This window comes from Lactuca saligna, chromosome 4 (assembly GCF_052625555.1).
Source record: "Lactuca saligna cultivar CGN05327 chromosome 4, ASM5262555v1, whole genome shotgun sequence".
NCBI lineage: Eukaryota > Viridiplantae > Streptophyta > Magnoliopsida > Asterales > Asteraceae > Lactuca > Lactuca saligna.
In genome coordinates, this window is record NC_136420.1 from 170,297,751 (window position 1) to 170,322,528 (window position 24,778).

The window sequence follows — 24,778 nt, forward strand, 5'->3', positions numbered from 1 at the left end:
ATTTCATGGATTAGCACCTTATTCACATTTTCCTAAGTAACTAAGATTGGGTTTTTATAAGAGTTTAGTTACTTAGTATTTATCATTAATACTTTTAATGAAGGGAGAATTAAAGTCATGTCAAACCCGTTCGGCTAACGACCCTCCACCAGTCAAGCAAGCGGTGGGTGAGAGTGGACACCCATTACGTTGCCATTTTATAGGCAACAACCTTATACCCACCTTATAGACCGGCTTCGTGAATGAGGCGTACTAGCGGTAAGACCGACTTTACTCTTATACATATATATATTATTAACTTATAATATTATAAAGTATAAGGGTTGAATTTTAACTTTTTAAAATTCTAAGGGCTAACTTGGAATTAAAGTATCCATAAGAGAAAACTTTACAAATTCCAAAACTTGAGGGCAAGTTTTGGAACTATTCAAAACTAATTAATTCCATACCTTATGTATTTAAAGTAGTTTTAATCCAAAAACTCTTCAAGTTCCATAACTTGTGGACAAATTATGGAAGACTTTAAACTAATAAAGAATTAATCTTTTCTTTATTTTATAACTTATGGAATTAATTAAGGTTACATATTTTATTTATTTATTTATTAATGAAGTGACTCTTGAACCTCCATAACTTAAGGACAAGACTCTTCATCTTTTTTTGTAACCTTTGCCAACTTTATGAGTTTTATGAGTCTTTAATGTGACTCTTCATGTAACTTAAGGATAAGTTACACAAACACATTTTATAATCAACTCTTAGATTAATTTGGATTGAAAACAACTTTTTCACTCAACTTTTCTATTAATCTAAGCAACTCATAAGAACAAGATAATTCAAATCAAACTTTTTCATGTAATTAGTCTAACCTTTAAACTAATACAAAACATGAATCTATTGACAATTATCTTGAAAATGGATTAGCATGAACATTACCACATTTAAAAACAAGTTTATAAGTCCAAAACAACTTAGGGTAATGTTCCTAGTCCATTTCTAGCCAAAAACCTCGAAGATATGCTGTCTGGGGTCCAACTCGTCGAGTGCATGAACTCAACTCGGCGAGTTGGATGCATTTTGCCTTGGACTCGTCGAGTCCCTTCATGGACTCGGCGAGTCAGCTGGGCTGACAGCATCAAAACTCGATTTTTCAGCTTCTATTGCAGGTATAACAAGAAAACAAACCTGGCTCTGATACCACTGTTGGGTTATGAGCATTCTAACACTCCTAAGTGTACATGCAACCCTAAATACCTTGGATCTATGTTTTCTCTATTATACATGCAAATATGAACATCCAAGGTATTATCCTAATCTAGCATACAAAATAATGGATATAACAAGATAGAATACATACCTCTTTGATAGTGCTTGTCTTCATGAAGCTTGAGTGCCTAGTGCCTGTCACACCCCCAAACCAAGGATGGCGGAAACGTCTGGGGGTGGAGGACTTCATGTACAGTATCACAACAACGTGTATAATAGTGCTCAAAGTAAAAACAACCACCATAAATATAATTGCAAAAGTTACACCAAAGTATATGTTTACATGTTTCAAAAGCAATTACATTATGATGACAAAATAAATTTGTTGACGGTTTAGCGTCCCATCCTCAAAGCGATGAAGTTTGCCTGTTTCACTGACTTCCTGAGAATACAAGTAGTTTTAAAGAGTGTCAACACAAAGGTTGGTGAGTTCATAAGAGTTTTGTTTGAAGTAGAAACCGTTTTTCCTTGTAAAATCGATTTAGTTTGATTTCCAGAAAATCCAATATTTTCTTAGTTAAGTATGAATAGAAATAATCCTGCATGATGCATTAATGAACCCTAGAGTAATCCGTAGAGTTCCTCTATAATCGTCCAACATATATAAGTTATATAAGGTTTAACTTAGATAAAACGTTGAATATAGTGGGTCTGCCCCAGGTCCACAACCCAACGAGGAACAGGAGATGAGGCGGGCACCACCAATTCTAGGCCAATCAAGACTAAACTCTTATATGACTCAAACATATACGCTCAGCGACCATAGTTGAAGTCTAACAATTCTAGAGGAAATATAGTTTAATATCATAATAACTTTGTATAGAGACCCGGTACTTTGTATCTGTACTCCTTTTTGTATAGAGACCCGGTACTTTGTATTTGTACCCATAGAGATAAAAGGTGATTTTAAATCAACATAAAACTCATTTAGGTTTTTAAAAATAAAATCCCGTAAACTTATGGATTGTTCCCTATGTGAGCCGTTATAATCATACTATGACTATGTGAACCTGCCACGACGTTCTCAGTGTCGCGAAAAATGAAATGACATTTGTCACCCGTAGACCTGCAGATCCCACTGTAGCTAGCAGCGAGGTGTGGGGTGTCAATCCCAATATAGATCTATATACAAGTATCACGTTCTCCCTCCAGGAGATTCTGATTATAACTACCAGGAATTATATCCCGCACTCGGACGTACGGGGAGAGAGATAGAGAAACTCACAATATAGGATAACAAGTTTACGTGAAATGTGTGTGAAAATAAATATTTCTTGTATGAATGTACCCTTCTTGTACGAGTGCGTAGAGTGATGTATCATAAACTATACCTATTATAGTTTATCTAAAATGTATGTACTATGTATGAACTCTTTTATGGAAAAGTATTAGTGTAGTGAATTTATCGAACTCTTTTCATAGTTTAATAGTGCGTGTTCCAAAATGAATGAATAATATTTAATATGAATGTTTTAGTTTCAGTCTATAATGATAAACTAGCAAGAAAACTCATTCAAATATTAGAATTTATGATTATACACTTTGCTCAACATAATACAAAGTGTTATGATATTTACATGCTGTTGGCAAAATTTAGCAATTCTGCCCTGTTTTGGAAAAATCATAGAAAAATCATACGAAGTCGAAAACTAGATCCGTAAATTCTGAGAGTTCACAAAATGTGTCTAGTTTGCTCATAATTTTTATCACAATTTATAATGACCTCTAACTTGGGTGAAAAAGTCCATAATCACAGACTGGTCCGGATTGTTGTTTGAAATGATAGGCAGTTTTGTAAAAATCACCATAAATTGTAGAAAAATCGTATGGAGATGTGCAAGTAGCCATTTTAAAGCTAAAAACTTGATCTATTTGCACCTTGTACAGTTTTGAAAACAAAAATAGTTAAGATGCCCAAAACAGTCCGTGAATGGAGTTGAACTTTTCTGATGAAGGCTGTTAGAAAAATCTAGTTATGTTCTTAGTGTCTTAACTTGTATTCCCCCCTGAAAACTTGAGAAAACATGAAAATGTAGGGGTATGAACTCACCTTGAGTGATTTCAGTAGATACGTGTTGAAGATGGAAAGTGTTCAACCCAAGAACACTTGAAGAATCACTTGAAGATTCGAAGCTCTAACACAATTATGAGAGAGTTTGTCTAAGATATCCATGATTTGAGTGGAAATAAATGAGATAATCATAAAGAGAATGGATTATGCTTACCAAATGTGGAGGAAAAACTCAAGATCAGCCCTTGAATCTCGAATTTCTAGAGAGAGAAAGTGAGAGAGGAAAGAGTTTGATCTTCTTGTGAAATGAGAGCAAAATGAGGGAAATGAGGAGAGAGGATGAATAATCAGTCCTCAAAAACTCGGGAAGAGGGTTAATTGAGTGGGAAAAGACGTTGATGTGACCTAGGTAAGGTGGGGAGGCATGGTTGGTCAGAGAGTGGGTGTGGGGCGGTTGCTTGTGACTGCGGATCAATAACACTACTTTGAATGCGAAGTTGGATTTAGCTTTGCTATAAGTTTCAATCGATTTTGAGAGTATTGTTCGCATTTGTATGAGTGTAGTCGATGAATTGATAAAGCTAGAACATATGAGTTTTGATTCGCAATTGGATTGATGATTGAGGGATGATTCGTGAAGAAAAACGCGAAGTCAAGGACTATGAAATTGTTGTTTTGCAAGAATTTAAAAAAAACTCGATTGTGGAGTTGTTGATGCTCATTTTGCGAAAGTAAAACAATCGAGTGTTCGCATCTATGAATCAACTTGAAGTCAATTGGGTTAATATTCGCATATGGGTTCAGCATATGAATTTTTGATTTCGCAAGTTTAGAGTTCAAGAACTAAACTGTATTCGCATCTGGAATGAAAATTTTGTGAATCGCATTTGATTGATTAGGTTAAAATGCGAAGGGATGCGAAGGGTGTAAGAATGAAGATGCGAAAGTGATTAATGCGAAGGGATGCGAAGGGTGTAAGAATGAAGATGCGAAAGTGATTAATGCGAAGGGATGCGAAGTATTTCACAGTAGAATGCGAATTGGGGAAGAAAACAGAAGATTTCAAATATTGTCCCTGGAGTTTCGCATTTTTTTTTTTTTTTGAAATAAATACTCAACTTCGCAAATGGGGTCATAAAATGATGAAATTGCAGAAGAGTTTCGCATTGAAATAAATACTCAACTTCGCAATTGGGGTCATAAAATGATGAAATTGCAGAAGAGTTTCGCATTTTTTTGGAAATAAATACTCAACTTCGCAAATGGGGTCATAAAATGATGAAATTGCAGAAGAGTTTCGCATTTTTTGGAAATAAATACTCAACTTCGCAAATGGGGTCATAAAATGATGAAATTGCAGAAGAGTTTCGCATTTTTGGAAATATAAATGAGAATATATCTTTTGTTGTTTTAATTAAGGAAATAAATATTTTATATGAATACTCACCAGAAAAAACGCATATCATACATTCCCGATGAGTATGCATCATTGATTTATCAGTTTGGCTCGCCACGTACTACAGTTTTTAGGTTAAAGAGATCTAGTTGTACGTACTTTTCGATTCATGTTTTCTTATTAGAGTAGTGGGTTGTTTAGTAAATACTGAACGTAAGTCCAAGTACACAAGGGTTAGTTGAGCTGAGAGGTTTGACTTGTTGACTTTATTTGACTTTGAATTGACCAGAATTTGACGGTTGTCACATCATCCCCCCGTTAAAGGGAATTTCGTCCCGAAATTTGCACTTCGAATGGGGATCCAGGAATTTAGAGGAAAGATGGGGATGACTTTTCGTAGTACGAGAATTTGATTATGGTAAGGAATAACTCGCCCGATGTCACATGATTACTACTATGCATGCTTTAATCGATGCTAGATTTAGCATATAGAGAAATTCGGGATCTAAATGTCGATGTTAGGAACACGTACTGATATTTGCGGGCAGTTCCGGAGTGGTTTCTCCTTCGGTGATTGCAAACACCCTCCCGCCACCACCAGCATCTCTTGTCCTTGGGCATTCCCTTATAAAGTGTCCCGTTTCTCCACACTCGTAACAGGTTGGGCTTGCTCCAGAGCCGGGTACCTGGTTGATGGGTCGTGCTGGTGCCTTACAGAAACGAGCAGTGTGCCCCTCTCTGTCGCAGTTTTTGCAATGCAACTTTCGACAAGCCCCAGTGTGATGGAAGTTACACTTGTTGCATTTTGGAAGTGTTCCTGCGTATGGTTTCATGGGAGTTGGTGTGGTGAGGGTTGTGGCAGCATGAACAGCAAGGATCTGTTGCTTCTTAGCGAGGCCTTGGGTTGATTGGTCTTTCTTGTTGTCCCAAAACTTTCTTTCGTTGTTCCCTCCTCTTGCTTGGGTATGGGTGGTTGCCATAGTGTCATGGCGGGCATGGTGGTCAATGAGTTGTTGTGCTAACTCCTTGGCGCTGTCGAAGGTAGTTGGTCTTGAGGCGAGCACGCTATCTTGAATTTCGGGGGACAATCCCCAGAGGTAACGCTCCAACTTTTTGTCTTCCGGGGTGACCATAGCGGGACAAAGGAGTGCTAGATCACAAAATCGGTTGGTGTAAGTTGTAAGGTCGGAGCCTGCCATTCTGAGATTCCATAGTTCTTGCTCCAGCTTTTGCACTTCACCTCTTGGGCAATATTCCTTCAACATCATCTTCTTTAAGTCCTCCCAACTTAACGAGTTAGCCACTGCAAGCGTAAGCGACTTAACTTTGCCGTTCCACCAAGTGAGAGCTCTTCCGATGAAGGTGAATGTCGCGTACTTGACTTTGCTCGCTTCGGGGCAAGCGCAAATCTCAAAGATCGCTTCGGTCCTCTCGAACCATTGAATTAGTGCGAGGACACCCCCACTTCCATCAAAGGAATCGGGTTTGCCATTTGTGAAGTCCTTGTAAGTGCATTCCCTTGTGCGTCCTGCACTATCCCCGTGGTTAGGGTTTGTGGCTCCAGATCCAGCACCACCATTGCTATTTGTGCCAATTTGTGACATTGCAGCTACCACGGCTGCTGTCACTGCAGCTTGGAACATTTCAGGATCAAACTGGGGAGGTGGCGTCGGAGGTGGTGGCGCTGTGCTGCCCGAAGGTCTGGGTCTTTTCCTTGGTGGCATTGTTCTGTCATGAGTTTGCAAAAAGGAAAAATGATCAGATGATAAGTTTCTACTAGTAAAGACAAGTCAGTTGTTATAGAATTTGATTTTTCCTGCATTTTTCTTCGATTTAAGAATTCCTTATATGTAGTTCATAAAGGAAGTCCATATGAATGAACTTCACGAGTTAGTGGGTTTTGTGGTTTCTCTTAGATTTTTCACGAGTGTGTTCAAGGCGCTTGGTGCGGATCGTATGTATTCTTGCATTTGCATCAACCTTTGCGATACTATGGAGAGTCGTTCTACCCAGAATCTCGTTTCGGGCAACTCTATGGACCAGGATTGGAAAAATTGTATCTGTTTGAGCTTCCTTCGTTTATGTTGTAGAAGCTTCGTTCTCTACTAAACGACATATGTTGGTCTTGTTCTTTGCTCCAGGTTTCCAAGCACTCTACCCAAGGAGGCGTCGGGCCTTGAAAAGTTGGACAAGGGTTAGGATTCGGAACAAGAGTCATCGGGGTTAAGTTCTCCACTTCAGGGTCGGAATCAGAACCATCAGCATAGCCTTCAGCTTGGTGGCCATCTACAGGGGTTGGGTAATCATTCTCTGGCTCCTCTCCGAGCCATTTGGTATTGTCGTGGTTAGGGTAGTACGGGTCGTCGTGTGGATGGAAATCCAGCCATGATATCTTCGCGAGAAATGGGGATATAAGAAACAATTAAGCAAACGTACTAATTAGTTAATTATACGATGATCTTTATCAGGTACTTCAACAAATTGTTTAGTGCATACTAATTATATGTATTCGGGACAGGATAGACCTTCGAATAAGCGACCCTAACTCTAAATCCCCAATCCAACGAGAACAGGAAGTAGAGCAAAGATCCACAGATTCTAAGTCTATGACGTCCTGGATACATAAAATTTTAATGTATCCACTAAGCAACTATTGACCTATTGATAAAGATCTATTTAGTTCTCACATATGTAATTTTAATAATGCCAAAATACCCCTATGGTATTTCATTGTGGTAGTGTTGGTAAATTTTTAGACTTGTTGCCACATCACAACCATTCTTGGGCATATGCTAATCACTCCTCGGACCAGCATAGTTGATCAGGCTATGCTATTCCCAAGACTGATCATACATCCCCAGGCTTACCTGTGATGTCCAACAATCTTTACTTTTGTTTTGTCCTAAAATGATGCTGACCTTAGTATGTATGCATGCATGTATACTTTTAACAAAAGTTATTTATTCTTAAAGGTATAGTGGTTTTGAAATCTTAAAATCAGAGACCTTAGTCCCAATGCATTTATAGTTTGTATATCTTATGTGGTTCGATATACTTAGTTCACTATAAACAATGCTCTGATACCAATCTGTCACACCCCCAAACCAAGGATGGCGGAAACGTCTGGGGGTGGAGGACTTCATGTACAGTATCACAACAACGTGTATAATAGTGCTCAAAGTAAAAACAACCACCATAAATATAATTGCAAAAGTTACACCAAAGTATATGTTTACATGTTTCAAAAGCAATTACATTATGATGACAAAATAAATTTGTTGACGGTTTAGCGTCCCATCCTCAAAGCGATGAAGTTTGCCTGTTTCACTGACTTCCTGAGAATACAAGTAGTTTTAAAGAGTGTCAACACAAAGGTTGGTGAGTTCATAAGAGTTTTGTTTGAAGTAGAAACCGTTTTTCCTTGTAAAATCGATTTAGTTTGATTTCCAGAAAATCCAATATTTTCTTAGTTAAGTATGAATAGAAATAATCCTGCATGATGCATTAATGAACCCTAGAGTAATCCGTAGAGTTCCTCTATAATCGTCCAACATATATAAGTTATATAAGGTTTAACTTAGATAAAACGTTGAATATAGTGGGTCTGCCCCAGGTCCACAACCCAACGAGGAACAGGAGATGAGGCGGGCACCACCAATTCTAGGCCAATCAAGACTAAACTCTTATATGACTCAAACATATACGCTCAGCGACCATAGTTGAAGTCTAACAATTCTAGAGGAAATATAGTTTAATATCATAATAACTTTGTATAGAGACCCGGTACTTTGTATCTGTACTCCTTTTTGTATAGAGACCCGGTACTTTGTATTTGTACCCATAGAGATAAAAGGTGATTTTAAATCAACATAAAACTCATTTAGGTTTTTAAAAATAAAATCCCGTAAACTTATGGATTGTTCCCTATGTGAGCCGTTATAATCATACTATGACTATGTGAACCTGCCACGACGTTCTCAGTGTCGCGAAAAATGAAATGACATTTGTCACCCGTAGACCTGCAGATCCCACTGTAGCTAGCAGCGAGGTGTGGGGTGTCAATCCCAATATAGATCTATATACAAGTATCACGTTCTCCCTCCAGGAGATTCTGATTATAACTACCAGGAATTATATCCCGCACTCGGACGTACGGGGAGAGAGATAGAGAAACTCACAATATAGGATAACAAGTTTACGTGAAATGTGTGTGAAAATAAATATTTCTTGTATGAATGTACCCTTCTTGTACGAGTGCGTAGAGTGATGTATCATAAACTATACCTATTATAGTTTATCTAAAATGTATGTACTATGTATGAACTCTTTTATGGAAAAGTATTAGTGTAGTGAATTTATCGAACTCTTTTCATAGTTTAATAGTGCGTGTTCCAAAATGAATGAATAATATTTAATATGAATGTTTTAGTTTCAGTCTATAATGATAAACTAGCAAGAAAACTCATTCAAATATTAGAATTTATGATTATACACTTTGCTCAACATAATACAAAGTGTTATGATATTTACATGCTGTTGGCAAAATTTAGCAATTCTGCCCTGTTTTGGAAAAATCATAGAAAAATCATACGAAGTCGAAAACTAGATCCGTAAATTCTGAGAGTTCACAAAATGTGTCTAGTTTGCTCATAATTTTTATCACAATTTATAATGACCTCTAACTTGGGTGAAAAAGTCCATAATCACAGACTGGTCCGGATTGTTGTTTGAAATGATAGGCAGTTTTGTAAAAATCACCATAAATTGTAGAAAAATCGTATGGAGATGTGCAAGTAGCCATTTTAAAGCTAAAAACTTGATCTATTTGCACCTTGTACAGTTTTGAAAACAAAAATAGTTAAGATGCCCAAAACAGTCCGTGAATGGAGTTGAACTTTTCTGATGAAGGCTGTTAGAAAAATCTAGTTATGTTCTTAGTGTCTTAACTTGTATTCCCCCCTGAAAACTTGAGAAAACATGAAAATGTAGGGGTATGAACTCACCTTGAGTGATTTCAGTAGATACGTGTTGAAGATGGAAAGTGTTCAACCCAAGAACACTTGAAGAATCACTTGAAGATTCGAAGCTCTAACACAATTATGAGAGAGTTTGTCTAAGATATCCATGATTTGAGTGGAAATAAATGAGATAATCATAAAGAGAATGGATTATGCTTACCAAATGTGGAGGAAAAACTCAAGATCAGCCCTTGAATCTCGAATTTCTAGAGAGAGAAAGTGAGAGAGGAAAGAGTTTGATCTTCTTGTGAAATGAGAGCAAAATGAGGGAAATGAGGAGAGAGGATGAATAATCAGTCCTCAAAAACTCGGGAAGAGGGTTAATTGAGTGGGAAAAGACGTTGATGTGACCTAGGTAAGGTGGGGAGGCATGGTTGGTCAGAGAGTGGGTGTGGGGCGGTTGCTTGTGACTGCGGATCAATAACACTACTTTGAATGCGAAGTTGGATTTAGCTTTGCTATAAGTTTCAATCGATTTTGAGAGTATTGTTCGCATTTGTATGAGTGTAGTCGATGAATTGATAAAGCTAGAACATATGAGTTTTGATTCGCAATTGGATTGATGATTGAGGGATGATTCGTGAAGAAAAACGCGAAGTCAAGGACTATGAAATTGTTGTTTTGCAAGAATTTAAAAAAAACTCGATTGTGGAGTTGTTGATGCTCATTTTGCGAAAGTAAAACAATCGAGTGTTCGCATCTATGAATCAACTTGAAGTCAATTGGGTTAATATTCGCATATGGGTTCAGCATATGAATTTTTGATTTCGCAAGTTTAGAGTTCAAGAACTAAACTGTATTCGCATCTGGAATGAAAATTTTGTGAATCGCATTTGATTGATTAGGTTAAAATGCGAAGGGATGCGAAGGGTGTAAGAATGAAGATGCGAAAGTGATTAATGCGAAGGGATGCGAAGGGTGTAAGAATGAAGATGCGAAAGTGATTAATGCGAAGGGATGCGAAGTATTTCACAGTAGAATGCGAATTGGGGAAGAAAACAGAAGATTTCAAATATTGTCCCTGGAGTTTCGCATTTTTTTTTTTTTTTTTGAAATAAATACTCAACTTCGCAAATGGGGTCATAAAATGATGAAATTGCAGAAGAGTTTCGCATTGAAATAAATACTCAACTTCGCAATTGGGGTCATAAAATGATGAAATTGCAGAAGAGTTTCGCATTTTTTTGGAAATAAATACTCAACTTCGCAAATGGGGTCATAAAATGATGAAATTGCAGAAGAGTTTCGCATTTTTTGGAAATAAATACTCAACTTCGCAAATGGGGTCATAAAATGATGAAATTGCAGAAGAGTTTCGCATTTTTGGAAATATAAATGAGAATATATCTTTTGTTGTTTTAATTAAGGAAATAAATATTTTATATGAATACTCACCAGAAAAAACGCATATCATACATTCCCGATGAGTATGCATCATTGATTTATCAGTTTGGCTCGCCACGTACTACAGTTTTTAGGTTAAAGAGATCTAGTTGTACGTACTTTTCGATTCATGTTTTCTTATTAGAGTAGTGGGTTGTTTAGTAAATACTGAACGTAAGTCCAAGTACACAAGGGTTAGTTGAGCTGAGAGGTTTGACTTGTTGACTTTATTTGACTTTGAATTGACCAGAATTTGACGGTTGTCACAGTGCCCCAAGTGTGACACCTCAAATGGTTCACACAACACCATAAACACTTGGAATAACTTAGAGAGAATTCTACACTTCATGAAATCGACTAGCCCTCTCTAGAAATCTAGTGGCCGATTTTTTGGGAAGAATAATATCTTTATATAGTGTTACAATTAGGGTAAACCCTAATTGTCATGACTTTCCATTTCCTTGGATCCATGGGTTCAAATACACCATGGAGCATCCATGGAGCATCATTTGGGTTTTGGCCCAACTAGATAATCCATGGAGCATTAGCCCACTATATAAGTATGGATGATTTACACAATCAACCCATATATTTAATTAGTCTTCTTTTGATCACTTAATTAATCCTAGATTAATTCTTGATCAATACTAATTAAATAATCTTATTATTCTTATTATTAATATACTAGAACTTATAATATATTAATAACCATAAGTGTCATATTTCTCTCATTATAGTCTATCCAAGTGCATGATGCCATGCAACCCAAATGGACCATGCCGGGTCGGGTCAAGTCTTACCAATTATAGTTATGGACTTAGACATTAATCCAACAGAAACCACGAAGGGCTGACCACGTGCGCACAACGTACCCTTTGGTATGCCCAGTGTACGTGGCCGCCACTGGCTCAACCCATTAAGTACTTAATCCTTAATCACTTTTGTCTAAAATCAAGATCTAGATCCTAAAAGAACTTTATAGTTTTGCATGGCTAATAGGACCTTAACATCAAAATCCCTAGCTTCTTGACCCATTAAGACAACCTATAACATGCATGGGAAGAAAATAATGTCCAATATAATATTTTTATGACTTTACACACTATATAACACCTAAACGGACAACTTAAATGTCTTGGATTACTCCATACTCACAAGGATCATGATTTGGGACAAAAGGTGCCAACTTTAAGATAGAAATAGATCTACATGAAATACTCATCAAGGTTGTAGCTTTATATCTCCAGAAGCTGCCAAAAGGAGTGTAGATGTTGGATCCAAGGCCTTTAGTGAAACACTACAACTTCAAAGCTCTTCAGTCTCCACAAAGAGTAGAAAAAAGGCATCAAAAGGCACTCAAAGCTTCAAAATGTACACACACACACACACACACACTTTGGAGTTTCAAAATGAGGTCAAGGAGGAATAGAGGTTGGAGTTAAGGAGGGGTATATGGGTATAATGATTCTTAAATAGTGTCCAAACCCTAAAAGTTAGGGTTTACACCCTGGTCACATATGCCCGACATACGAAATGTACGCCTATCATACAAGCCTGCCCAAATTGTTACGAAATTGCCATTAGGGAGAAGTGTTGTAATTCATTCAAAAACCAAGGGTCAAATTGAAAAATACATGGAAATAAAAATGTTACACTAGATATTATGAACATGATATATGGATAATTGGTCAAACTTATAGTTCACTTTGTTAAGTTTTCTATGCATCTCTACACTAGATTTAGACAACAGAAGAATTCAGAAACAATCATAAGTGTACATGAACCCTATATATAGGTTTTACTATTATAGTAATGTACTCTTAAAACCTGAATATAAACTAATCAAAAGGGATAAGAATGCAAATATTTAGGACAAAATCGTGTTTTCTATAATCACGTGTAGATCTCAAACTCAGTTGTTTCTCTTGGAAGAACTAGCACCTAAATTAGGAATGCATCTAATAGCTCACACCTAAAAGTTTTAAACCCTTTAATATTTAGCAGATATGAGAGAGGACCATGAGAATGAAATGCTCGCTCTTGGAAATTTTAGGAACTAAATTCTTAAGGCTCTAAGGGTCTATTTATAGTTAAGGTAACTTGGAGACAAAGCAAATTTGAATCAATTAAATATTTAGATTTAGTTTGTATTCAAATCCTTTCTTTATCTATTACCTGGATTGATTCTGGAAGCCTTCAAAACTACTAAAAACCGTCTATACCCTTTAGGAGTTCTAAAATGCTCCTATTGTTCAACGTTTAAACAATTAACATGAGTCCCTAAACCTTTAATCAGTTCTTGATGAATTCTAATTAATTCTAATTAATTTAAATTAAATTTAACAAGTTTCTAATTAATTTATCAAGCTCTAATAAATTAATAAGTTATTAATCTCCCTCTCCTAAATTCTTTCTATCTATTTTAGCTCTTGGGGGTAACCCAAAAAGGACATAGTCATGACATTGGACACCCATTTCTAGTTGTCTTCCACTTGGACAATTTATCTACTACTATTGATTAAATAATTTTCGAATAACCAACAAATTGTGCATTCCGTAACAACTGTCGAACTCTTATCTTATCAAATATAAACCATTAGATAATTGATCAGTTATTCATTTGTTTTTACAAGATATCTTTGAGATTTGAGTAAGGAATTATGAATCAAACTAACAGTCCAACTTTTTGTTTCTCGATTTCTGATTTTTAATGATAAATTCTGACTGCTAATTGAGCACATCAATTTAATCCAAACCCTACCATGCAAATAAGATACCAACACAAAATCATTTATGACCCCAAGGATATTGCCTCTCCTATTAAGGGCGAAGGAGTAAATGAACTTTAACTACACAATTTTTGTCTACTCGTCAAATCATGTATGGACTGTCCCATTATAAGTACCAATTATATATAACGTTAGAGCAAGACCAATGCACAAACCAACTTGTATGCAAAGAAATCAGTGCCTCTCCGTTTAAATAATAAAATATATTATCATATCTGAATCACTCATGATTGAATATATAAAGTAATCTCTATGAATGTGGGTTGTTCCAACACCTTAATCTCCATATGAAGCACTTTGGCCATGTTAGTCGCAATGTCCATGTTATATTGTGTCAAAATAGACAATCTACTAACACTTGATGACAATCTTAACTTAATATGCACTCCGAAGATTATGACTGTTTGTGGAGTTTTGAGTAAATTAATACTCAGGAAGTGAGTTCTAAACATTAAAAAGGAGAACACAATGATAAACTAATTAAAATGACTGATCCCCATCATATATTAAGTTTACTACTTAATAATCGCTAAATCAAATTAAAACTTTATACTTCTTGAGTTCTTAAATATAAAAAAACTTATTTTAAGTGGGATCTAATAAGATCATTTGCAAATCAAATGCATGATGATCAAGTTTCACTATTAGTCTTATTGTCCGACTTGTTGACTTAACGAATGGGTCAACAAGAGTTCTACCGATATGAGTCTATTTACTATGATGTCATCACATTAGAACAATTATCAAATGTGATGGTACTTAGTGCATTAACTTCATGTGAGCTTGTGTAGTTTTCAGATCCATTGTAATACCCGGTTTTGAAAGTGCTTCGTTACTCGGGGCTGCGACCCAATCATCAGTTGCCATAGGGTTTAGGGCTTTGGGAAAGGAAGGTTTTAGCCCATTTTAGATCTAGTTGGCATCGTATAAGTGATCCCAGTGTTCAATGGTGTCTTCGGAGGCCAAGTGTATAATCTTAATTTGAGATTTTGATCTTTTATGGATTTTAGGTTCTTGTTCGGCAAGTTTTCAAGAGAGGGTGAGTTGTTAGAAGCGTAGGGATTCTCGTCATCTTTCCATGGATATAAAGTTTGTCAGAAACAGACATAGAATGAGGGAGTTATGGTACTTTGAAGGTTTTGGCATAATTAGCCCCTAATGGAAATACTTGGTAGATCACTCCCATTCATGCAAGGATGCACACACGTGTTTAGCTGGGCACGCCCAATGTTTAAAGATGAATGGTCGTGGGTGGTTTGTGAGTACGTCAGGCGTATTAAGAGGTATGCGGGGTGTACACCCTTTAGACCAAAACCCTAATTTCGGAGTTCCTACCATATATAAGCAACATTATACCACTACTTAGGTCATTTAAAGCCAACCACCACCCCTTCTTACATCCATAAAACCATAGATTGCCTTGGATGAAGTTTTGAGATTGAACGAACACTTTTGGTGGTTTTTGCAAGAGGAGAAGGAGGTGAAAGACTCAACCTATGGAGAAGAGCTTGGAGATCCAGTGCTAACATCTCCATTTCAAGACTTCCAAGGTGTGAAGTCTCTACCTTGGCTATCTAAATCATAGATCTACTTTGGGTTGTTTTTTTGGCCATTTTAGTCACTTTTTGCTTGGTCTTGGTGATCTACGGTTATTTTAGGGGCTCAATCTTGTAGATATGGACATTCTAAGGTTCCCTCTCTCATAATGGTGCAAGCTTTGTGGAGATTTTGAGTTTAATCATGAATTAAGACCATCCATTAAGCCCTGGTTTGAGGGATTTGGATACACTCTCCTTGTGTGTATGGAATCAAATCGAGGGTTTGAAAGATTTTTACAAGAAAAACATTTTTTCTAAAATTTAATATTAAGGGTTTTTATAAAGAACAAGGAGTGTGATGCGTGCAATCGGCCAAGCTCAAGTATGTTTTCCTCAAGAGGCCCATACATGTTATATTATGATATGATATGTTTATGTGATTCACATTCTAGATTAGAGCTAAGGATCTAAGAGAGATGCATTTGTATGCTTATATGAGCTTGTAGATTTGCATGCAAGAACTGATCATTCAGTGTTAGGATGGCCAGTTTAGGTTATGCCTGATTGTATGAGCCTTCAAATTGCATGCAAGTATAGATTCCTAATTAAAGGATAGAATGGCTTGATAAAGTATGTTGGTAAGATTTTTCCATTATCTGAATGATGCTTGCTTTGTGCTTTGTGGGACTCTTAGCAATGTGGGCTAACTACTAAGTGAGTATGACAAGTCACATTTTCCACAAGCTGGATAATCTCAGAGATGGACTTGGCCCTATTGTGCAGCTCTTCTTTGAGTTTAACCGTCTTAGGATTGAGTTTTTTACTCGAAGGATTATCTGATCTTTGTTGCATGTGGCTGTATTCATGAGGCAGCTAGCTGATATTAATGGGAATCCTTCAGCAGTTGAGGACTCGGTGGGTTCGGAAACCTAGGAAAGGATAGGATATGCTTCAGTGGGTTAGTAGTGCGATTTAATGAGTTTTGGGTGCATCAGTTTGAGGAATTGATTTAGAGGATCTGGGAGGATCGCTGAGGAAAGTATGGATAGGTGTGGAAGGTAGTATTGGGCCAGTACTACTGAAAGCACATGATCCATACTTGAATCGGTGAGAGTGTTGGAGAATCTAAGAAGCTTATGGGAAGGAGAATTCTTGGTTATGCTCTGATCGTGGCGATAATTGCTTTTCCTGATAAGGATAAGCACACATGGGGAAGGACCAGGGTTTGGTCCCGGCTCAGGTGGTGAGCCAATTAGTAAAAGGACTACCAGGGATTTGAGTTTGCATTGGATGAAGGAGATGGAAAGTGTTTTCTGCATTGGTCCCTAACCCTTAGGAACTAAGGTTCGACTCGTTTTGGATCTCTTGTATCGGGTGGCAAGGATTAGTTGTGCGATCTATTGTGCTTTCGGGATTGGAGACTATGTCTTGGGAGTAGTTTGTAGCCCGTTAGGGCAGAGGTTTCTTCAGCTACTGTAGTTTAGGAGTGGACGATTGAGCCGGTGAGTGTGTCGGGGTGCTAGACCCTGAATGATATGATTGTAGAGCCCGGTAGTAGGAGACTGATTTGGAGCACTCACGAATGGGATCCAGATTTTGGTTCCAGCTCAGGATTAGGACCTAAGGCTAATCGATGCGTGATCGTTGGAGTTCATCTTAGCGTAGATCACTCGCAGGGTTTTGGAATGGACCTCGATGGTCTTTCGTTCATCCAAGGAAGGGATTTGGGGAGCTTTCGATAGTCTTCTCGGGGCCTTTAATGCTGGAATTATCGCGGGGTAGTTAGAGGCTCATCTGGAGGCCAAAGCCTGTGGATTCCTAGAATCCTTAAAGAAGGAGGATTCTACTATTAGTTACTGCCATTGGGATAGAAAGGGAGTGTTACACCATGTCCACAAGATGGTCGAGGTAACTCAGGAGGAAGTGGTCAGGATTCCTTCAGATGTTTGCGGGTATGTCATCTGATGCCACTTCAAGTGGATATTGGGAATTTGTATCGCTTTGGAATTTTTATTGAGTTTGAATAAGTTAGATCTTGGGTCGGTTCTCTGATATTGTTTAAATTATCAAGGATTGTCATATGCCATTCTGCATGCCGAGGAGTCTTTGATGAATCTTCAGATGGACATATCTTGCAGGAGTGGGTCCCGCGTGTATCGTTATTGTTCTGGGTCTTTGTCGGAATCTGTTCAGGAGTATTGGTTGGAGGATCTTTGGTTAGGAATTAATGAGATAGTTCTCCAGTGAAGTCAGGGTTTAGTGGTTCTGTCATCTGCTTGGGTATGATCGGCATCTGCCTATGGAAGAACTTTAGAGTTCAAGGAACTACCATTGCTACGAAAGGAATGGAAGCATGAAGATGGTGGTGTCAATTGCGTGAGTTGTTTGAACATTGGATGTGTCAAGGGAATCATACCTCCTTATGGACTGAAGTAAGTTAGAGTTCAATGATTCGTTAAGGATAGAAATAGAGTAGAGGTTCTTTAGTACATGGCAAAAGGTATGGTTCTTAGTCGTCGGCATAAGAACTCATGGAATTGTTATGGTATCATGGGAGGTGATTTGGATTAGCGGATTGGTTAAGTTCTTAAGAGTATTCATTCGGATTCCAGGAGTTGGGTAATCGTTGAGATTGGCTAGTGATGGAGCACTAGTTAGTAAGCATCTGTTGTCATCTGGTCGATTATTCTAAGGTAAGAAGGATTGGGAATCCATCAATTCTCATGTGCTTTGGGAATTTAGTTGATTCAAAGTAGGGAAGAGTCGTTCAGGTATTCAAGAGCAGGAGTGGTTATGAAGCTAGGATGAATTTCATATCCCCTTCAAAAAGGATGGTAGCCCAAGTGGCTGTTTGGTTTGAGGGATGTGTGAATTCGGAGTTTGGTAAAACTTCCAGCATGTGATTCGCATCTTCCTAGTGCTTGATAGCAGAATTTGGGGTGAAGCAGGCTAGGGTTCTGGTCATGAATTGAGTTTAGTTTTGGTGTTCGGTCAAGTAGGATAGATTAGGGGTAAGGCATCGGGCTGTGTTTATGTTAGAAAGGAAGTGTTGTACGAGTACAGGGGTAGCCGTTGCATTCACACATGGCCAGATAGTGTGGAAAGTGTTATAAGACTGCGGGTGTAGTTGTAGCATTCACGAGTGGTCAGATAGTGTGGATAGTTTTGTAAGACTGTGGGGGTAGCCATATAATTTACAAGCAGTCAGATAATATGGAATGTATAGAAAGACTACAGGGTAGCCATAGGATTCATGGATTCATTCAGATGACTTGGGCCAGGGTGGGCCAATTCGCAAGATTGTGGGTAAACCGCAACATGTTTGAAATCAGGAAATGGTAGGTCGTAGGAGACCGGGTATGAGGAAGACTACAGATGGACCTTTAGCATTCAACCTAACAACGAGATACTATCGAGATGGTTTGAGTAGTTATTACCTATGAAGTTTTATGTTAGAAGTAGCGAAGGGCGACGGTGAGGAAGCATTTTGGCTCAAAACCGGGATGGAACCTGAAATTTCGGATAAATGGCTAACGAATCGGGATCAGGGAGGTCTCGGTGGATTGAGGAAAGCAGTGGGAAGGCAACAACCTGTTGTTCAGGAAGTTTTAGTGTTTTAGGCAGTAGTAGCGATTTGGGTTCCGTGGGAATGAGGAGTATCTGGGTGTTTGGGTAACGCCATGTCACTTACGGTGGGATTGAATAATCTTAGAGTAATTGATTTGACACTATTGTACAGCTCTCATCTGAGTCTAACCATTATAAGGATGAATCTTCAACTCGAAGGATTATTTGAGACTCTTGTCGAGTTAAGTGTTCTTTAGTGGTATATGGTCAGTGACTTTGTCTTTGTTGAGATGCCAATATGATCTGGGATATGAAGCATTTTGTGTGGTGCGAGATACTATGAGGATGGCTTGCTGGTAGTTCAATGTGAGGGCCTAAAAGGGAGTCAGACCATTGTGACTAAGGTTTTGAATCCCAGGTAGGTGGGGTCGGTTTCTATTTGAGATTTGAGGATTCATTCTTCCTCAGATTCGGGAACTATTTTGAGGATGGTTTCGGTAGATAATTGATGGAAGTGTTATGATTGACCTACAACTCATTTAGAGTTTCGTAGAAAGTAGTTTCAGCATGGGCGAGCCGCCAGGAACTCAGGACATGGTAGGTTTCAGGTCTTAGAAGGTAGAAGTGTCTTGCAAGGGTTGAAGGTTTGGGTGTATTTTCGGGATAGAAGTTTTGGTTTTGGTTTTCGGTTGTCTTGAGAAGACTTTAATACACGTAGAATCACCGTTTGCATTCCACTGATCATTTGTTGGAATATAGGTGTTAGTAAGGATAGATTTCGAGGATGAAATCTAATTTAAGTGGGGGAGAGTTGTAACACCCAATTTTGAAAGTACTTCGTTACTCGGGGCTGCAGCCCAATCATTAGTTTCCATAAGGTTTAGGGCTTCAGTAAAGGAATTATTTGACCATTTTGGATATAGTTGCCATGGTATAAGTGATCCAAATGTTTGATTGTGTCTTCGGAGGCCAAGGGTATAATCGTAATTTGGGATTTCGATCTTTTATGGATTTTGGGTTCTTGTTCGGGAAGCTTTTAGGAATAGACGTTTTGTTAGAAGCGTAGGGCTTCTCATCACCTTTTGGTGGATATAAAGTTTGTCGAAAATGGACTTTAAATGACGGAGCTATGGTACTTTGAAGGTTTAGACAAAATTAGCCCCTAATGGAAATACTTGGTAGATTAGTCCGATGCATGCAAGGATACATGCACGTGTTTAGATGGGTATGCCCAATGTAAGTTGGGTACACCCATCGTTTAAAGATGAATGATTGCGGGTTGTTTGTGAGTACGCCGGACGTACTAAGAGGTGCGTGGGGCATACTTCCTTCTTACCAAAACCCTAATTTCAGGGTTCCTACCATATATAAACAACATTATACCACTCCTTAGGTCATTTGAAGTTAGCCACCACCTTTTCTTACATCCATAAAACCCTAGATTACCTTGGATGAAGCTTGGAGCTTGAAAGAAGACTTTTGATGGTTTGTGCAAGAGGAGAAGGAGGTGAAAGACTCAACCTTTGGGTTGGTTTTTGGCCATTTTAGTCCTTTTGTGCTTGGTCTTGGTGAGCTAGGGTCATTTTAAGGGCTCAATCTTGTAGATCTGGACATTCTAACATTCCCTCTCACATAAAGGTGCAAGCTTTGTGGAGATTTTAAAGTCAATCATTAATTAAGACCATCTATTAAGCTCTTTTGAGCTCTAGAGTTACGTTAAGCCATGCATGTTAGTAAAGTTGCCAAGCTAAACTTGAAAAGTCTCCTTTAGGAGTCAGATTGGAGAGTTGGAGCAAGGGATGAAGTGATTAAGAACTTATTGGAAAAGTTTGGAGTTCAGAGGAGTATGTTGGGCATAAAAATTGGAACGCTGTACGTACTGGCCCGAAGGGGTGTATGATGGGCGTACTAGTTAAGTACGCGGGCGTACTCGACCAGGGTGGGCTTCCTTGGATTGTTGAATTTTTGGGCTTTGGACCTTGGATCAGGAGTTGAATAGGGTTGACCATTCAGTATTTCCGGCCTTTTTGGATAACGGGCCTTCTTGGGTTAGGTCCATTATGGATTTGGGCTTTATTGGGCCTTGTAGACCATTTCGGGTTTAGGCTTTCTTAATGGGCTTGTAGGTGCATGGATTTTTGTTGGACCAGCTAAGGATGTATGTTTGGATTGGAAATAAGTTATTGGGCTTTAGGGTAAGGCCCATGTAAGGGTTTGGGCCCAATTTTCCATTAATAAGCTTTCATGGATTTTGTGGTTTTAGATCTTGTTGGGATGGGGCCTTATTTATGAATCTTGTTGTGCCAGGGGTAAAATGGTCATTTTACCCTAGGTATGGATTATTGATCAAGTTTCGGGACCTAATTGCTAATTGGGGTGATATTTTGGTGTTGTTAGCTTGGGGACTTGTTAGGGAAGTAGCTAAGGATTTCATGCAGGGAGCTTCAGCAGTGCGAGGTGAGTTATCTTTCATGTCTGAGTGGGTCGAAGGCACCAATGTTGGCCTACTAGTAGTTATTTATAGTAAAGATGATTATCTTTGTGATAATTTTCTGGTATGCCACTATCTGTAAATATTTATGTGCTTGTATGCTATGTTATTATGTGGTAGTGGTAGGGGTGAAATAGACCCCATAACTGGTGGACATAAACCGGAGGGTAGGTCGGGCACCCATATATGCCTGACATTGTGTTTATCATATGATATTATGTGGTAGTGGTAGGGGTGAAATATATACCATAACCGGTTGAAATAAACCAGAGGGTAGGTCGGGCACCCAGATATGCCTAACAATATGTTTATGATATGATATTAGATGGTAGTGGTAGGGGTGAAATAGACCTTGTAACCGGTGAAATAAGTCGGAGGGTAGGTCGGGCACCAAGGTATGCGTGCCAGGGGTAGGTCGGACACTTCAGTATGTTGGACATAGGTAGGTTGAGCACTCAGGTATGCTCAGCAGGGTAGGTCGGAGGCCCAGATATGCCTGACAATATGTTTACTGTATGTTATGTGGTATGATCGAGGAACTCACTAAGCTTCGTGCTTAAAGTTTTCAGTTTTGGTTTCAGGTACTTCTTATTCAAAAGGGAAAGGAGCAGACATAATCGCAACACATCACACTATGATTTTCCGCATATGAGATGTTTAGGAGATTTTACTTTGATGTTATTTTCATATGTTATGTTTGGATTATTGAGATATTGGTTTTGATTATGATATGGGATGCCACTATTGATGTTTTTAGACTACTGGTTTTTATAATTATGTAATTAAAAATGAAATTCTTGGTCATGAATTTTGGGATGTTACATCCATACTTGCGGTAAGTTCACATTTTCAATCACAAGAATCTTTCTTAATGATCATCAATCATTGAATTTCATCAAAGATGTCAATAATGAATTTTTTCAGTCACATAGCTTCATTTGCACTCTAAGTGGTTGCAATATACTAAAAGTTTACTCTTAAATTCACTATAGTGTATTACTTGCTACTCTCTAAGAAATTACTTCACCATTTAGTAAAAGTCATGAATTATGACTACTAACAAAATTATCTTTGTTATTGTGGAAGTTAGCATCATTGTAACTTCTACAGTGAAATATTTCGTACTAGGATCATATCCTTTGCCCTCCTAAAATACTAAGGAATGTACTCATTATTAATCTGTTTATTCTTGCCAAGTTGATTTGGTATGACTTCTCATGCTCAAGGCATACGAGTCATCAGATTTGGTTTGTTTCATGGCATACATGATTGATCCCATAAGCAAAAGCATGAAGGACACAATTCAAATCTTCTAACTGAATACTAGAACTATATCATTAGCTCAATGTGATGCCACACATTATGAACTATTTCGAGTTTCTTCGAGACTTCATGTACTTTCGCTTATCGTAACGAATTATTCAAATCTATATCCATAGATTAAGACATTCAATATTGGCACATTTTCGTTTCTCGAAATTCAAAACTCTTTGAAAATTTTCATTTAAACAAATATTCCAGTTATTCCCACTAGCATTAATATATATATATATATATATATATATATATATATATATATATATATATATATATATATATATATATATATATATATATATGTAGGGAAGGGTTATTTGGAAAAACAAAAAAACCCTAAAAATCATAAAGATACATAAAAAATACTTATGAAATAACTTTTTGTATGAAAAGATTATCCTCGTAATGAAGAATGGATACTTGTAAATAAAACGTTCGTATAGTTAGATCCGTTAGTGTTCTTATACTATAGTATTTTAGTATGTCTTTGTCATAGTATATTAGTATGTTCTCTTTGTCATAGTATATTAGTATGTTCCTTTGGTTATAGTATTCTATGTTATAATATTTGTATACGATAGTATTCTCCTAAACTATACCTATTATAGTTTACTAGTAAGTTCCATTATAGTAGTTGTAGAAATGAATGTAAACCTTTGCTACTCAAAGGTATTGAACTGATTGAATACTACATTTATATCAACATATGGATACATAATACATAAATTTAAAAGGAAATTTTGTAACACATTTGAATGAGTTTAATAATAAATACTGATGACTTGATGTTAGTATATACAACGATTTAAAAAGTAGTTTGTTTGATAAGACAGTGTAAAGTAAAAGAAATCCCTTGTTCGAAAACACAGTTATAAATCACATGTGATTGACTGTATAAAAAGAGTATAACAAAAGATTTATGTTTTTCACACGATGATAACCGTGTGTTGACTTGTATTCCCCCCTTAAAGTGTATAAAATGAATTTATAAAACTTTTGAAAGTATAGTTATAGGGGTATGAACTCACTTGCTTGATGGGAGAAAGCGACATGATAATCGAGCAGAACTTCGACATGGAAGAGTTGATTTTCTCGAGAATCTCGGAAATCTCGGGAACACAAAACCTTCCTTCGGAACTTGAAGGTGAAAACCAGGGCTTCAGGATGGCTTATCGAGGTAATTATGCAAAGTAACATCACTTAGATGGAAAGAGATGAGCACCAAACCCGACACCCATAAGCTTCTATTTATAGGAGCATTTCTGGTGTGTCACGTCGTGGACATCTACGCCATGTCGTGTTGAGCAAAATCTTATCCCCTTCCTTTGATGGGATGCCCTTGATCACTTCTCGGGTCGCGGCAAACTGTGCCACGTCGTGGCAGACCTGACAACCTCAGATGTTGAGCCTTAAACTTGTAAAATCCGTAACTTTCGCACACGAGCCCCGTTTTCGAAATTCTTTATATGCACGCCTAGATGAGAATATACTCTACAACTCTCGTTTAGACTTCGTCGGCTAATTTTGATTTATTTTTAACAAGCCGGGACTGGAAAAGCCCGTTAAAAATCCATAACTTCTTCATCCGGCGTCCGTTTTTGCTAGACTTTTTACCGTTGTGCTACTTTGGTTGAGACCTTCGATTCTCATTTAGGTTGTTTCGGCCAAAAGTCTCTCGATCTCTATTTCGAGTTTTTAGCTATATATTGCTATATCGGGATCTTGGAAAAATCATAACTTCCTCATACGAAGTCAGATTTGGACATTCTTTTTATGTATGCTCACGGTTTAATCATATCTACAACTTTCATTTAGATACTTAAGGCTAAAAACTATTGCATCGAAGCTTTGTGTTTTTACATCTATTCATATTGCCGGTTTTTTCGGGAATCTTAGAATGGTTCTAACTTCTTCGTTAGAACTCGGATTTTAGTGTTCTTTATATGTATGGAAACCTTGTTATGATTCCTACCACTTTATTTAACCCAAATAAGATTTTAGG

At 37.6% G+C, this 24,778-nt stretch overlaps 2 long non-coding RNA genes across 2 annotated transcripts; both read right to left on the reverse strand.

Annotated features, from left to right (window-relative positions):
* Positions 1–1,511: 1,511 nt before the first annotated feature.
* On the reverse strand, positions 1,512–4,136 carry LOC145038921 (uncharacterized). The gene is made up of 3 exons (XR_013679638.1): positions 3,492–4,136; positions 3,317–3,401; positions 1,512–1,648 (listed from the first exon to the last, which is right to left on the reverse strand). It is a non-coding gene; the product is annotated as an uncharacterized LOC145038921 (long non-coding RNA).
* A 3,736-nt stretch (positions 4,137–7,872) lies between these two features.
* On the reverse strand, positions 7,873–10,496 carry LOC145038922 (uncharacterized). Its single transcript, XR_013679639.1, has 3 exons — positions 9,852–10,496; positions 9,677–9,761; positions 7,873–8,008 (listed from the first exon to the last, which is right to left on the reverse strand). It is a non-coding gene; the product is annotated as an uncharacterized LOC145038922 (long non-coding RNA).
* Between the last annotated feature and the right edge of the window lie 14,282 nt (positions 10,497–24,778).